The sequence below is a fragment of the Triticum urartu genome, chromosome 7A, assembly GCF_056163025.1.
Source record: "Triticum urartu cultivar PI428250 chromosome 7A, HENAU_Tu73, whole genome shotgun sequence".
NCBI classification, from domain to species: Eukaryota; Viridiplantae; Streptophyta; class Magnoliopsida; order Poales; family Poaceae; genus Triticum; species Triticum urartu.
The window spans coordinates 478,266,161-478,284,648 of record NC_141879.1 but is presented as its reverse complement, the minus strand read 5'-3'; positions in this window follow the sequence as shown (position 1 = coordinate 478,284,648).

The following is an 18,488-nucleotide window of genomic DNA, read 5'->3' as shown; positions in this document are numbered from 1 at the left end:
ATCTCTTCATGCGTTGCACCGAAGAAGCGTTGTAGGGTCTGGGGGCCATCCGGATTAAACTCCCACATGCGGAGAGGTCGGCGATGGCGTGGGAGGATCCGGCGGAAGAGCATCACCTGAATCACGTTGGTGAGACTGGTGTGCTTATTTATCATACTCTTGATGCGCTTTTGCAGCATCATCACTTTGTCGGTCGACCCCCAGTCTAGACCCTTGTTGGTCCAAGACGTGAGACGCATAGGGGGCCCTGATCTAAATTCAGGAGCAGACACCCATTTGGTACCGCGGGGTTCGGTGATGTAGAACCACTCCTGCTGCCACACCTTCACGGTCTCCACGAAGGCTCCTTTGGGCCAAGTGGTGTTGGGGAGTTTGCTCACCATGGCGCCGCCGCAGTTGGCGTGCTGCACGTCGACCACCTTCGGCTTCACGTTGAAGACTTTGAGCCATAGGCTGAAATGGGGTGGAACGCGGAGGAGCGCCTCGCACACGACGATAAACACTGATGTGTGGAGGAAGGAGTTTGGGGCTAGATCGTGGAAATCTAGCCCATAATAGAACATGAGGCCGCGGACAAAAGGGTGAAGTGGAAACCCTAGGATGTGGAGAAAGTGAGGGATGAACATAACCCTCTCACCGGGCTCTGGAGTGGGGATGACTTGCTCTTTGTCCGGGAGCCTGTGTGCGATTTCCGCGGTCAAGTACTTCGCCTCCCGGAGTTCCTTAATGTCCTTCTTCGTGATGGAGGAGGCCATCCACTTGCCCTATGAGCCGGATCCAGACATGGACGGAAAGGTTGGGCGGTAGGAAAGATTGAAGCTTGGGCGCTGGAGCTCGAGGATGGGAAGGCTGAGGAAGGAAGAAGGTGTGGGGTAAAAAGATGGATCTTTATCCGCTTATATAGGCAGTGAATATCAAGCGCCCCCACAAGCCTTAAAACTCACATGTTCCCAAGGGATCGTGTGAATGGCACGGTTGGATTACCCAAACCCATATTGATGAAAATCCCGCAATAAGGGGACACGATCTCTGCTTTGACAAAACGTGTCAATGGAGGCAGCACCTCGAAACACGAAGCGGGAGGCCAAAAAAATGGTTTGAAATAATTAAAAGGCCAGACGTGACGTTTCGCCGAAAAAGCTGTCAGTAGACATACATTATTAAGTATTGTACCCTTGTGGTTGAAGTTTGTAACTATTATGCAGAGCCGGATACAGTTCTCTTGCTCAGAAGACTGCTTTGTATGCGGAGAAGGAACCCGCCTTGCAATGCCAAAGACAATCTGCGAGCCGAACACATCGTTATTGAAGACTGGTTCAGGGGCTACTGAGGGAGTCCTGGACTAAGGGGTCCTCGAGAGTCCGACCTGTGTGTTGTGAGCCGGACTGATGGGCCTAGAAGATACAAGGTAGAAGGCCTTCCCCCGTGTCTGGATGGGACTCTCCTTTGCGTGGATGGTAAGCCTAAGGTCTGGATGTGTAGTTTCCTTTCTCTGTAAACTGAATCTGTACAACCCTAGGCCCCTCTGGTGTCTATATAAACCGGAGGGTTTAGTCCGTAGAGGCTATCACAAATCACATAGGCTAGACATCTAGGGTTTAGCCATTATGATCTCGCGATAGATCAACTCTTGTAACCCCTATACTCATCGAATACAATCAAGAAGGACATAGGGTTTTACCTCCATTAAGAGGGCCTGAACCTGGGTAAACATCGTGTCCCCCTTGTCTCCTGTTACCTTCGATCCTCAGACGCACAGTTCGGAACCCCCTACCCGAGATCAGCCGGTTTTGACACCGACACCCCCTCCCCCTAGTCCAATTCGGATTGCTCTTGGGGGGCACCCTGTGCATTGCCCTCTCCTACACCCTTATGGCCCATTAGGGCCCATAACTTCCCCGGGGGGTTCCGGTAACCCCTTGGTTCCTCGATAAATATCTGAAACGTCCCGAAACCTTTCCAGTGTCCGAATACCTTCGTCCAATATATCAGTCTTTACCGCTCGACCATTTTGAGACTCCTCATCATGTCTGTGATCTCATCAAGGACTCCGAACAAAATTCGGTCACCAAAACACATAACTCATAATACAAATCGTCATCAATCTTTAAGTGTGCGGACCCTACGGGTTCGAGAACTATGTAGACATGACTGAGATACATCTTTGGTCAATAACCAATAGCGGAACCTGGATGCTCATATTGGCTCCTACATATTCTACAAAGATCTTTATCAGTCAAACCGCATAACAACATACATTATTCCCATTGTCATCCGTATGTTACTTGCCCGAGATTCGATCGTCGGTATCTTCATACCTAGTTCAATCTCGTTACCGGAAAGTCTCTTTACTTGTTCTGTAATGCGTCATCCCATAACTAACTCATTAGTCACATTACTTGCAAGGCTTATAGTGATGTGTATTACCGAGAGGGCCCAGAGATACCTCTCCGATACATGGAGTGACAAATCCTAATCTCGATCTATGCCAACTCAACAAACACCTTCGGAGACACCTGTAGAGCATCTTTATAATCACCCAATTGCATTGTGACATTTGATAGCACACAAGGTGTTCCTCCGGTATTCGGGAGTTGCATAATCTCATAGTCAGAGGAATATGTATAAGTCATGAAGAAAGCAATAGCAATAAAACTAGACGATCATAATGCTAAGCTAACAGATGGGTCTTTTCCATCACATTATTCTCTAATGATGTGATCCCGTTCATCAAATTACAACACATGTCTATGGTCAGGAAACTTAACCATCTTTGATTAACGAGCTAGTCAAGTAGAGGCATACTAGGGACACTCTGTTTGTCTATGTATTCACACATATACTAAGTTTTCGGTTAATACAATTCTAGCATGAATAATAAACATTTATCATGATATAAGGAAATATAAATAACAACTTTATTATTGCCTCAAGGGCATATTTCCTTCAGTCTCCCACTTGCACTAGAGTCAATAATCTAGATGTAGCGACCTGACCTCAGACGGAAGTCTCTGTGCTTAAGTGTCATCCCTGGATCAGTATGCTGACACACACAGTACTCGAGGATTTATAACAGAGATAAATCACATGTATAAAGTAACGTAAATACTATTATCTCAATCCAAATAGCGGAAGTAACAACAAGGTTGTGGATTCCCATCAACACCAACGGCAAAGTTGAGTGTAGAAATCGTAACCCTAACGTATCACTTACTCGTCGTAAGATCCCTGCAACATGAGACATTGCAGCCATGTAGGTCAGTACATTGAATGTACTGGCAAATTCACACCATAGAGCAATGCTGAATAATGGCTATCACTACATGCATATTTGGCTGGTGGAGGCTCTAAGTTTAATTTTGCATAAAGCTATTTTTCCCTACAACAAAGGAATATTTTATTTAACTACCAAGTTGGTTAAAAATTATTGAGAAGGTTCCTCCAACTCAATCCCAAAATAATAATTATAACCCCACAAATTAATTAAGTAAAGTGATGAGATCAAACCAATAATTCAATTACCAGATACTCAAGATGTCCATAACCGGGGACACGACTAACCATGATTAGTTTATACACTCTGCAGAGGTTTGCACACTTTTCCCCACAAGACTCGATCTCCTCCATTGGATTTATCGCACTACATGATGTTTGAGAAACGGATGACCGAGACACGGTCCTTCCGAAGCATTAACTCTTTACGATGGGTAGACCGTACCACCTACATACCCTACATCTGCTAGTCTATCACTGTAAGAGGTCACACAACATACTCAACTATGCCAGAGCCCATAATGGCTTGTGGCTGCACACGGAAGTTTCTAGCATGAATAATCTTATGATCCCTTTGAGCCCGGGTGGCATTCCATAGGGTGATCACACGGGTACTCCAGGATCCCCTTGGGCAAGCACTGAGTTCTCTAGGTGCCCGGGCAAACCACTGGGTGCTCCAGGGTGCCCCAACCAATCCACCCAGATGTGTATTAAAGTAGCCACCTTAAGTTTAACAATTAATAATAACTCTCACATTTGTCATGGATCACTCAAACCAAACCACGTCTACTAGCATAGCATAACAGTATAAGCATAACGTAGAATTCCCAGGGTTTGAATAAAAGTCAATAGGTTCCTACCTCATCAACTACTTCCCAATACCCACATGTTAATCAAATCCTAACCATGCAATGTTTGAGGGTGAAACTAATGCAAGTAAAACTGGGTATGAAAAAAGGTATGATCAAAGTGTGAACTTGCCTTGTATTGTTGATGAAGATGATTCACACTCATAACTTCTGATAGTTCTACTCGTCACACTCCGTTCAATCTATCGTGAGCAAGCAATAGTAACCACACATAAGCAATCATGCAAAAGAATCGAAGAAAAGATCTCGGAAAACTTCAAAAACAAGCAATTAACTCTTGTAGCAGAAAACAATTTCTAACAGTACCAAAATTAGGTGGATTTGGTCTTATTAGAAAGTTTAGGTTAAGAGCTTCGATATGCAAAAAGAATCAACTAAATTGGAGTTACGAAACTCAAGTTATGATCAAAAAAGTTTGAATATGAATATGAACAAATTTCGAAATTTGAAAATTTCAAAAAGTTGATGTGACAGGTTCAGTGGATAGGTGAAAACAAGGCAAAACTATAGGCGTTGGTTTCATCTAATTTGGATGAGCGAGTAAAAAGTTATGGCTATTTGAAAAATCAGGGCCAAGCTGTTTTACGGGAAAAAATAGTTACGGCTAAAAGAATTCTAGGTCTAATGTATAAATACACAGACTAATTGATAATCTAATTATTCCGCCGTACTAGTCTAGAAATAATAAACTACGAAAGTATAAAAAGAAGAAAAAAATGAAAAAAATATATCTTTATAAGGTAGAGAAAAGACGACTTCAGAGAGAGGAGACAACTTCCAGAAATCCCGACGGAGAGAAGAAATATTTTTTAGTGAATCTAGTCAAACCAAAATATTGATTTAAGCTGAATTGGATGATTTTTGGAGGCTCTATGAGTCTATATTTATAGGTGGAAAAAAGGTTTAGGGGTCAAAGGCTAGGCAATGTGGGACTAAACATATACGTATGTAGATAAAATTTGAAAAAGATCATGGGCTAAAAGTTCGGCCCGGCCACGCGTGCTGTAGTTTTTTTTAAACAAAATTCGGTCAAAGTGAAAAAAAGGCAGGCTGGGTTTGGCCCATGTAGGAAAAATAAAATGAGGCACCGCTGCCACTATGCTACGCATGTGGGCGACATATTGTTAGCAGCCGCACGTTTTGTTTTTCTTGTTTAAATAAAAGCAGAAAAGAAAATTGAATAATGAAAATAAAAATAAAACTTTATATAGGCATATTATATATCAAAATTTTCAGAAAAATATTTTCTACAACATGAATATTTTTTTAGCATCCAATAAATTCCTCAAAAATTTAAATAAAGCAAAGAGTGCTACAGCTCTAATAAAACCCAATAAAAATCATTTTAAAAATACCAAGATGATTTCAAATTTATTTGTCTCCAATTTTCTAATGTAGGGAATAATTTTACCCTAATTTCCGTGTATTTTACTTTTGGAGAAAATTAATTTGAATAAAAGCCAAATAGCTCCAAATTGAAATAACTTCAAAAGGGACTTTAAATTTGATTCTTTTAAACTTCCAACTCATATTTCATATGTTTTGAAGAAGTCATTTTATCTTCTCTCTTGAAAATCATTGAGTTTCTTAAAGTTTCTAAATTCGATATAGTTCCAAATGAAATTCAAATATTTTCAAAAAAAACCTTTTCATTTATTTAAATGGAAGAAGTCATTTCATCTCCACTCTAGGGTTTTGTATTTGAAAAGAATTTGAATTTATGGAGATCAAAAATGCAAGATGAAAGTTTGGGAAAGTCCTTTTATTCCCTCTCATTTAACTTCCATAAGTTTCAAATTTCACTCAAGCAACCACACCACAATCAAACAATCAATCAAAACTATTTATTTAATATAACATTCCAAAATTTAGAATTTTGGGATGTTACACTAGATTACATAGTAATGATTCTAACACCCATGGAGTCTTGGTGTTGATCATGTTTTGCTCGTTAGAGAGGCTTAGTCAACGGGTATGTAGCATTCAGATCCATATGTATGTTGCAAATCTCTATGTCTCCCTCCTTGACTTGATCGCGGATGAAATTGAAGCACCTCTTGATGTGTTTGGTTCTCTTGTGAAATCTGGATTCCTTCGCCAAGGCAATTGCTCCAGTATTGTCACAAAAGATTTTCATTGGACCTGATGCACTAGGTATTACACCTAGATCGAATATGAACTCCTTCATCCAGACTCCTTCATATGCTGCTTTCGAAGCAGCTATGTACTCCGCTTCACACGTAGATCCCGCCATGACGCTCTACTTGGAACTGCACCAACTTACAGCTCCACCATTCAATATAAATATGTATCCGGTTTGTGACTTAGAGTCATCCGAATCAGTGTCAAAGCTTGCATCGACATAACCATTTACGACAAGCTCTTTGTCACCTCCATAAACGAGAAACATATCCTTAGTCCTTTTCATGTATTTCAGGATGTTCTTGACCGCTGTCCAGTGAACCACTCCTGGGTTACTTTGGTACCTCCCTGCTAAACTTATAGCAAGGCACACATCATGTCTGGTACACAACATTGCATACATGATAGAACCTATGGCTGAGGCATAGGGAATGACCTTCATTTTCTCTCTATCTTCTGCAGTGGTCGGGCATTGAGTCTGACTCAACTTCACACTTTGTAACACAGGCAAGAACCCTCTCTTTGACTGGTCCATTTTGAACTTCTTCAAAACTTTATCAAGGTATGTGCTTTGTGAAAGTCCAATTAAGCGTCTTGATCTATCTCTATAGATCTTGATGCCCAATATATAAGCAGCTTCACCGAGGTCTTTCATTGAAAAATTCTTATTCAAGTATCCTTTTATGCTATCCAGAAATTATGTATTATTTCCAATCAACAATATGTCATCCACATATAATATTAGAAATGCTACAGAGATCCCACTCACTTTCTTGTAAATACAGGCTTCTCCAAAAGTCTGTATAAAACCATATGCTTTGATCACACTATCAAAGCGTATATTCCAACTCCGAGAGGCTTGCACCAGTCCATAAATGGATCGCTGGAGCTTGCACACTTAGTTAGCACCTTTAGGATCGACAAAACCTTCTGGTTGCATCATATACAACTCTTTTTTAAGATATCTATTAAGGAATACAGTTTTGACATCCATTTGCCAAATTTCATAATCATAAAATGCGGCAATTGCTAACATGATTTGGGCAGACTTAAGCATCGCTACGGGTGAGAAGGTCTCATCGTAGTCAATCCCTTGAACTAGTCGAAAACCTTTCGCAATAAGTCGAGATTTGTAGACAGTAACATTACCGCCAGTGTCAGTCTTATTCTTAAAGATCCATTTATTTTCTATGGCTTGCCGATCATCGGGCAAGTCAAACAAAGTCCACACTTTGTTCTCATACATGGATCCCATCTCAGATTTCATGGCCTCAAGCCATTTCGCGGAATCTGGGCTCATCATCGCTTCCTCATAGTTCGTAGGTTCGTCATGGTCAAGTAACATAACCTCTAGAACAGGATTACCATACCACTCTGGTGCAGATCTTACTCTGGTTAACCTACGAGGTTCGATAGTAACTTGATCTGAAGTTTAATGATCATCATCATTAGCTTCCTCACTGATTGGTGTAGGAATCACTGGAACTGATTTCTGTGATGAACTACTTTCCAATTCGGGAGAAGGTACAATTACCTCATCAAGTTCTGCTTTCCTCCCACTCACTTCTTTCGAGAGAAACTCCTTCTCTAGAAAGGATCCATTCTTAGCAATGAATATCTTGCCTTCGGATCTGTAATAGAAGGTGTACCCAACAATCTCCTTTGGGTATGCTATGAAGGCACATTTCTATGATTTGGGTTTGAGCTTATTAGGTTGAAGCTTTTTCACATAAGCATCGCAGCCCCAAACTTTAAGAAACGGCAGCTTAGGTTTCTTGCTAAACCATAGTTCATATAGTGTCGTCTCAACTGATTTAGATGGTGCCAAATTTAACGTGAATGCAGTCGTCTCTAAAGCATAAGCCCAAAACGATACTGGTAAATCGGTAAGAGACATCATAGATCGCACCATATCTAATAAAGTACGGTTACGACGTTCGGACACACCATTACGCTGTGGTGTTCCAGGTGGCGTGAGTTGCGAAACTATTCCACATTGTTTCAAATGAAAACCAAACTCATAACTCAAATATTCACCTGCACGATCAGATCGTAGAAACTTTATTTTCTTGTTACGATGATTTTCCACTTCACTCTGAAATTCTTCGTACTTTTCAAATGTTTCAGACTTATGTTTCATTAAGTAGATATACCCATATCTACTCAAATCATGTGTGAAGGTCAGAAAATAACGATACCTGCTGCGAGCCTCAACACTCATCGGACCGCATACATTAGTATGTATTATTTCCAATAAGTCAGTGGCTCGCAACATTGTTCCGGAGAACGGAGTCTTAGTCATCTTGCCCATGAGGCATGGTTCGCAAGCATCAAGTGATTCATAATCAAGTGATTCCAAAAGCCCATCAGCATGGAGTTTCTTCATGCGCTTTACACTAACATGACCTAAACGGCAGTGCCACAAATAAGTTGCACTATCATTATTAACTTTGCATCTTTTGGCTTCAATATTATGAATATGTGTATCACTACAATCGAGATTCAACAAAAATAAACCACTCATCAAGGGTGCATGACCATAAAAGATATTACTCATATAAATAGAACAACTATTATTCTCTGATTTAAATGAATAACCATCTTGCATCAAAAAAGATCCAGATATAATGTTGATGCTCAACGCTGGCACCAAATAACAATAATTTAGGTCTAAAACTAATCCCGGCGGTAGATGTAGAGGTAGCGTGCCGACGGTGATCACATCGACTTTGAAACCATTTCCCACGCGCATCGTCACCTTATCCTTAGCCAATCTTGGTTTAATCCGTAGCCCCTGTTTCGAGTTCCAAACATGAACAACAGAACCAGTATCAAATACCCAGGCACTACTACGAGCATTAGTAAGGTACACATCAATAACATGTATATCAAATATACCTTTCACTTTGCCATCCTTCATATCCGCCAAATACTTGGGGCAGTTTCCGCTTCCAGTGACCAGTCCCTTTGCAGTAGAAGCACTCGGTCTCAGGCTTAGGTCCTGACTTGGGGCTTCTTCCCTTGAGCAGTAACTGGCTTGCTGTTCTTCTTTAAGTTCCCCTTCTTCCCTTTGCCCCTTTTCTTGAAACTAGTGGTCTTGTTCACCATCAACACTTGATGCTCCTTCTTGATTTCTACCTCCGCAACCTTTAGCATCGCGAAGAGCTCGGGAATTGTCTTTTCCATCCCTTGCATATTATAGTTCATCACGAAGCCTTTATAGCTTGGTGGTAGTGATTGAAGAACTCTGTCAATGACACTATCATCAGGAAGATTAACTCCCAGCTGAGTCAAGTGGTTGTGGTACCCAGACATTCTGAGTATGTGTTCACTGACAGAACTATTATCCTCCATCTTGCAGCTATAGAACTTGTTGGAGACTTCATATCTCTCAACTCGGGCATTTACTTGAAATATTAACTTAAACTCTTGGAACATCTCATATGCTCCATGACGTTCAATACGTCTTTGAAGTCCCGATTCTAAGACATAAAGCATGACACACTGAACTATCGAGTAGTCATCAACTTTTCTTTGCCAGACGTTCATTACATCCGAAGTTGCTCCTGCAGCGGGTCTTGCACCTAGTGGTGCTTCCAGGACATAATTCTTTTGTGCACCAATGAGGATAATTCTTAAGTTACGGACCCATCCCGTGTAGTTGCTACCATCATCTTTCAACTTAGCTTTCTCTAGGAACACATTAAAATTCAAGGGAATGGTAGCACGGGCCATTGATCTAAAAAAACATAGACATGCAAAAACTATCAGGTACTAAGTTCATGATAAATTAAAGTTCAATTAATCATATTACTTAAGAACTCCCACTTAGATAGACATCCCTCTAGTCATCTAAATGATCGTGTGATCCATATCAACTAAACCATGTTCGATCATCACGTGAGATGGAGTAGTTTTCAATGGTGAACATCTCTATGTTGATCATATCTACTGTATGATTCACGTTTGACCTTTCGGTCTTAGTGTTCTGAGGCCATATCTGCATATGCTAGGCTCGTCAAGTTTAACCCGAGTATTCCACACGTGCAAAACTGGCTTGCACTCGTTCTATGTGAATGTAGAGCTTATCACACCTGATCATCACGTGGTGTCTTGGCACGACGAACTATAGCAACGGTGCATACTTAGGGAGAACACTTATATACCTTGAAATTTAGTGAGGGATCATCTTATAATGCTACCGCCGTACTAAGAAAAATAAGATGCATAAAGGATAAATATCTCATCCAATCAAAATATGTGACATGATATGGCCATCATCATCTTGTGCCTTTGATCTCCATCTCCAAAGCACCGTCATGATCTCCATCGTCACCGGCTTGACACCTTGATCTCCATCATAGCATCATTGTCGTCTCGCCAACTATTGCTTCTAGGACTATCGCTACCGCTTAGTGATAAAGATTACATGGCGATTGCATTTCATACAATAAAGCGACAACCATAAGGCTCCTGCCAGTTGCGGATAACTTTTACAAAGCATGATCATCTCATACAACAATTTATATCTCATCACGTCTTGACCATATCACATCACAACATGCCCTGCAAAAACAAGTTAGACGTCATCTACTTTGTTGTTGCAAGTTTTACGTGGCTGCTACGGGCTTCTGGCAAGAACCATTCTTACCTACCCATCAAAACCACAATGATTTTTCGTCAAGTGTGCTGTTTTAACCTTTAACAAGGACCGGCCGTAGTCAAACTCGATTCAACTAAAGTTGGAGAAACAGACACCCGCTAGCCACCTGTGCGAAGCATGTCGGTAGAACCAGTCTCATGAACGCGGTCATGTAATGTCGGTCCGGGCCGCTTCATCCAACAATGCCACCAAATCAAAGTAATATGTTGGTGGTAAGAAGTATGACTATTATCGTCCACAACTCATTGTGTTATACTCGTGCATATATCATCTACGCATAGACCTGGCTCGGATGCCACTGCTGGGGAACGTTGTAATTCAAAAAAATTCCTACGAACACGCAAGATCTATCTAGGAGATGCGTAGCAACGAGAGGGGAGAGTGTGTCCACGTACCCTCGTAGACCGAAAGCGGAAGCATTTAGTAACGCGGTTGATGTAGTCTAACCTCTTCACGATCCAACCGATCCAAGTACCGAATGTACGGTGAGGGAGTCCTGGATTAGGGGGTCTCCGGACAGCCGGACTATCTCCATTGGCCGGACTGTTAGACTATGAAGATACAAGATTGAAGACTTCGTCTCGTATCCGGATGGGACTCTACTTGGCGTGGAAGGCAAGCTAGGCAATATGTATATGTATATCTCCTCCTTTGTAGCCGACCTTGTGTAACCCTAACCCTCTCCGGTGTCGATATAAACCGAAGAGTTTTAGTCCGTAGGACAACAATCACAACATACAATCATACCGTAGGCTAGCTTCTAGGGTTTAGCCTCTCTGATCTCGTGGTAGATCTACTCTTGTAACACCCATATCTTCAATATTAATCAAGCAGGACGTAGGGTTTTACCTCCATCAAGAGGGCCCAAACCTGGATAAAACTTCGTGTCCCTTGCCTCCTGTTACCATCCAGCCTAGACGCACAGTTCGGGACCCCCTACCCGAGATCTGCTGGTTTTGACACCGACATTGGTGCTTTCATTGAGAGTTCCTCTGTGTCGTCGCTGTTAGGCTTGATGGCTCCTACTATCATCGATAGAGATGCAGTCCAGGGTGAGACTTTTCTCCCCGGACAAATTTTCGTATTCGGCGGCTTTGCACTGTGGGCTAATTCGCTTGGCCATCTGGAGCAGATTGAAAGCTACGCCCCTGGCCATCAGGTCAGATTTGGAAGTTTGAATTACACGGCCAACATCCGTGGGGACTTGATCTTCGACGGATTCGAGCCATAGCCGGGCGCGCCGCACTGTCGCGATGGGTATGACCTAGCTCTGCCACCGGACGGTACCCCAGAGGCCGCGCCCGCATCAGCTCCGACCCTTAGCTCGGAGCCAGCTGCGCCAATCAAGGACGGGTGGTTAGACACCGCCTCAGGGGTTGCAATCTTGATAGCGATCGAGCCAAACACCAGTATAATCCTCTGCGCAGCCCGTGACTCCAAGGTGCCGGACTCTCTTCCGAACCCCGAATCATCCGCGCCCCTGCCAATCGAATCTGATTGGGCGCCGATCATGGAATTCACCGCCGCGGATATCTTTCAGCACTCGCCCTTCAGCGACATTCTGATTTCACTAAGGTCTCTCTCTCTGTTAGGAGAGCCTTGGCCGGATTATGGCCAACAGGATTGGGATGCGGACGACGAAGAAATTCGACGCCCACCCACCACCCACTTTGTAGCCACTGTCGATGATTTAACCGACATGCTTGACTTCGACTCCGAAGACATCGACGGTATGGACGACGATGTAGGAGACGAACATGAACCAGCACCTATAGGGCCCTGGAAAGCCACCTCGTCGTATGACATATACATGGTGGATACACCCAATGAAGGCAACGGCGATGAGATAGCGGAGGATGACCCCTCCAAGAAGCAACCCAAACGCCGACGTCAGCGGCACCGCTCTAAGTCCCGCCAAAGCAAAAGTGATGATACCGGCACAGGAGATAATAACACTCCGGATAACGCCGAAGACAACAACAATCCCCTCCAGCAGGATTTAGAGCAGGAGGATGAAGGAGCCAGCTCTCCTGAGAGAACGGCTGGCGGAGAGGATGAGGATGACAATTACATGCCCCCCTCCGAAGAAGAGGCAAGCCTCAGCGACGATGAATTCACCGTACCAGAGGATCCCGTCGAACAAGAGCGCTTCAAACGCAGGCTTATGGCCACGGCAAATAGCCTGAAGAAAAAGCAGCAGCAGCTTCAAGCTGATCAAGATCTGCTAGCTGACAAATGGACTGAAGTCCTCGCGGCCGAGGAATATAAACTCGAGCGTCCCTCCAAGAGTTACCCAAGGCGCAGGTTACTACCCCGACTAGAGGAAGAAGCGTATGATACAGCTGATCGGCCACCTCATGGCCGCGATAGAGAGGCATTCCAGCCAAAAGCTCAGCCTCCACCCCAATGCCATCCAAATAAAAAGGCATGGGGAGATACGCCAGACCTGCGAGACATATTGGAGGACAAAGCAAAGCATTCAAGATCGATCTACGGATCACGAGAGCGCACCACTCTACGAGACGGTAAACGTCACGCTGGATACAGTAAAAGCAAATCCGGTCGGGCCGAACACAGCGGGTAGGACCCATACGAGCTGCGTCGCGATATAGCCCAATATAGAGGCGCCACACACCCCTTTGTCAACATACGTTATTCCCTTTGTCATTGGTATGTTACTTGCCCGAGATTCGATCATAGGTATCATCATACCTAGTGCAATCTCGTTACCGGCAAGTCTCTTTACTCGTTCCGTAATGCATCATCCCGTAACTAACTCATTAGTCACATTGCTTGCAAGGCTTATAGTGATGTGCATTACCGAGAGGGCCCAAAGATACCTCTCCGATACACAGAGTGACAAATCCTAATCTCGATCTCTGCCAACTCAACAAACACCTTTGGAGACACCTGTAGAGCATCTTTATAATCACCCAGTTACGTTGTGACGTTTGATAGCACATAAGGTGTTCCTCCGGTATTAGGGAGTTGCATAATCTCATAGTCAGAGGAATATGTATAAGTCATGAAGAAAGCAATAGCAATGATACTAGACGATCATAATGCTAAGCTAACGGATGGGTCTTGTCCATCACATCATTCTCTAATGATGTGATCTCGTTCATCAAATGACAACACATGTCTATGGTCAGGAAACTTAACCATCTTTGATTAACGAGCTAGTCAAGTAGAGGCATACTAGGGTCACTCTGTTTGTCTATGTATTCACACATGTACTAAGTTTCCGGTTAATAAAATTCTAGCATGAATAATAAACATTTATCATGATTTAAGGTAATATAAATAACAACTTTATTATTGCCTCTAGGGCATATTTCCTTCAATAGAACCTATGGCTAAGGCATAGGGAATGACTTTCATTTTCTCTCTATCTTCTACACTGGTCGGGCTTTGACTCTGGCTCAACTTCACACCTTGTAACACAGGCAAGCACCCTTTCTTTGACTGATCCATTTTGAACTTCTTCAAAACTTTATCAAGGTATGTGCTTCGTGAAAGTCCTATTAAGCGTCTCGATCTATCCCTATATATCTTGATGGCCAATATATAAGCAGCTTCACCCAGGTCTTTCGTTGAAAATTCTTATTCAAGTATCCTTTTATGCTATCCATAAATTCTATATCATTTCCAATCAACAATATGCCATCCACATATAATATCAGAAATGCTACAGAGCTCCTACTCACTTTCTTGTAAATACAGGCTTCACCATAAGTCTGTATAAAACCATATGCTTTGATCACCTCATCAAAGCGTTTATTCCAACTCCAAGATGCTCGCACCAGTCCATAGATGGATCGCTAGAGCTTGCACAGTTTGTTAGCAACTTTAGGATTGACAAAACCTTTTGGTTGCATCATATAAAACTCTTCTTTAAGAAATCCATTAAGGAATGCAGTTTTGACGTCCATTTGCCAGATTTCATAACTATAAAATGTGGCAATTGCTAGCAAGATTCGGACTGACTTAAGCATCGCTACAGGTGAGAAGGTCTCATCGTAGTCTACCCCTTGAACTTGTCGAAAATCTTCGCGACAAGTCGAGCTTTGTAGATGGTGACATTACCATCAACGTCCGTCTTCTTCTTGAAGATCGTTTTATTCTCAATGGCTTGCCGATCATCGGGAAAATCCACCAAAGTCCACACTTTGTTCTCATACATGGATGCTATCTCAGATTTCATGGCCTCAAGCCATTTATCGGAATCTAGGCTCATCATAGCTTCTTCATAGTTCGTAGGTTCGCCATGGCCTAATAACATGACTTCTAGGACACTATTACCGTTCCACTCTGGTGCAGAACGTGCTCTGTTCGACCTACGAGGTCCAGTAGTAACTTGATCTGAAGTGTTATGATCATCATCATTAGCTTCCTCTCTAGTTGGTGTAGGCATCACGGGAACGGGTTTCTCTGATGTGCTATTTTGCAATTCGAGAGAAGGTAGAATTACCTCATCAAGTTCTACTTTCCTCCCACTCACTTCTATTGAGAGAAACTCCTTCTTTAGAAAGGTTCCATTCTTGGCAACAAAGATCTTGCCTTCGGACCTGTGGTAGAAGGTGTACCCAATTGTTTCCTTAGGGTATCTTATGAAGACACACTTCTCTGATTTGGGTTCGAGCTTATCAGGCTAAAGCCTTTTGACATAAGTGTCGCAACCGCAAACTTTAAGAAACAATTACTTAGGTTTCTTGCCAAACCATAGTTCATACGGTGTCGTCTCGACGGATTTAGACTGTGCCTATTTAATGTGAATGCAACTGTCTCTAATGCATAACCCCAAGATAATAGTGGTAAGTCTGTAAGAGATATCACAGAACGCACCATATCCAATAAAGTACGGTTACGATGTTCAGACACACCATTACACTGTGATGTTCCAAGTGGCTTGAGTTCTGAAATAATTCCACATTGTTTTTAATGAAGGCCAAACTCGTAACTCAAATATTCGCCTCCGCGATCAGATCGTAGAAACTTTATTTTCTTGTTACGATGATTCTCCACTTCACTCTGAAATTATTTGAACTTTTCAAATGTTTCAGACTTGTGTTTCATCAAGAAGATATACCCATACCTACTCAAATCATCTGTGAAGGTCAGAAAATAACGATACCTGCCGCATGCCTCAACACTCATCGGACCGCACAGATCGGTATGTATTATTTTCAGTAAGTCATTAGCTCGCTCCATTGTTCACAAGAACTGAGTTTGAGTCATCTTGCCCATGAGGCATGGTTCGCAAGTATCAAATGATTCATAATCAAGTGATTCCAAAAGTCCATCTGTATGGAGTTTCTTCATGCGCTTTACACCAATATGACCTAAACGACAGTGCCACAGATATGTTGCACTATCATTATCAACTCTGCATCTTTTGGCATTAATATTATGAATATGTGTATCACTACGATCGAGATTCAACAAGAATAGACCATTCATCAGGGGTGCATGACCATAAAAGATATTACGCATATAAATAGAACAACTATTATTCTCCAATTTAAATGAGTAACCGTCTCGCAATAAATAAGATCCAGATATAATGTTCATGCTCAACGCTGGCACGAAATAAAAATTATCTAGGTATAAAACCAATCTCAAAGGTAGATGCCGAGGTAGCGTGCCGACGACGATCACATCGACCTTGAAACCATTCCGGATGCGCATCGCCAGCTCGTCCTTAGCCAATCTTCGTTTATTCCGTAGCTCTTGTTTCGAGTTACAAATATGAGCAACTGAACCAGTATCAAATACACAGGCGCTACTACGAGCATTAGTAAGGTAAACATCAATAACATGTATATCAAATATACCTTTGTTCACTTTGCCACCCTTTTTATCCGCCAAGTATTTGGGGTAGTTGCGCTTCCAGTGACCACTCCCTTTGTAGTAGAAGAACTCAGTTTCAGGCTTGGGTCTAGCTTTGGGTTTCTTCCCGGGAGTGGCAACTTGCTTGCCATTCTTCTTGAAGTTCCCTTTCTTTTCATTGCCTTTTTCTTGAAACTAGTGGTCTTGTTAACCATCAACACTTGATGCTACTTCTTGATTTCTACCTCCGCGGCCTTAAGCATTGCGAATAGCTCATGAATCATTTTATTCATCCCTTGCATATTATAGTTCATCACGAAGCCATTGTAGCTTCGTGGCAGTGATTGAAAAACTCTGTCAATAACACTATCAATTGGAAGTTCAAGTCCCAGCCGAGTCAAGTGGTTATGATACCCAAACATTTTGAGTATGTGTTCACTGACAGAACTGTTCTCCTCCATTTTGTAGCTATAGTACTTGTTAGAAACTTTATATCTCTTGATTCGGGCATTTTCTTGAAATATTAACTTCAACTCTTGGAACATCTCATATGCTCCATGACATTCAAAACGTCATTGAAGTCCCGGTTCTAAGCCGTAAAGCATGGCACACTGAACTATCGAGTAGTCATCAGATCAAGCTTACTATACATTCATAACATCTGCTTCAGCTCCTGCAGCAGGTCTGTCACCTAGCGGTGCATCAAGGACAAAATTCTTCTGTGCAGCAATGAGGATAATCCACAAGTTACGAACCCAGTCCGTGTAGTTGCTACCATCCTCTTTCAACTTAGCTTTCACTAGGAACACATTAAAATTCAGGGGAACGGTAGCACGGGCCATTGATCAAAACTATAAGGCTATGTTCATGATAAATTAAGTTCAGTTAATCAAATTACTAAAGAAATCTCACTTAAATAAACATCCCTCAAGTTATCTGAGTGATACGTGATCCAAATCAACTAACCCATGTCCGATCATCACGTGAGATGGGGTAGTCATCAATGGTGAACATCTCTATATTGATCATATCTACTATATGACACATGCTCGACATTTCGGTCTCTAGTGTTCCGAGATCATGCATGTACATGCTAGGCTCGTCAAGTTTAACACAAGTATTCTACATGTGCAAAAATGTCTTACACCCATTTGTTTCGCCAAAAATAAACGCGCCGCTCCCCTTTTTAGGGAGGGTATTTCCTAATGTGTACAAGTAGTAAAAATCATGGATGTGCCACTTGTTTTATGAAAACAAGAAATAAATAGGCAACAAAAATAATGGACAAATACATATACGAAATGCTGCACTTTATTGATCATTGTATTGAATACAGATACATTATACAAGTTCCATAGGAATTTATCCTTCTGCCTTCTGCATCGCTCTTAAGGAGTATCTGACTGAAGAGATTGTGTAGTTCGCTGATTCCTCGTGCATTTGCAAGCAACTGGTTAATTACATCCATGAGGTCGATCCCACGGAATACCTCCGATTAAGCTACGCTGATGGTCGTCGTCATGTGTTGCTCATCCATATGCATGTGATATTTTATGTAGATATTTGTGTGGGTGGCTCGCCGAAACCCAGTCACGAGTACTATCACCATGTTGGTGTGACCAACAGGACGTGTCGATGAAGGGGATGACTTTCACCTCGTCGGTGCCCAGTCATGTGATGCCCTGACTTCATCGGACGCGGACATGTGTATG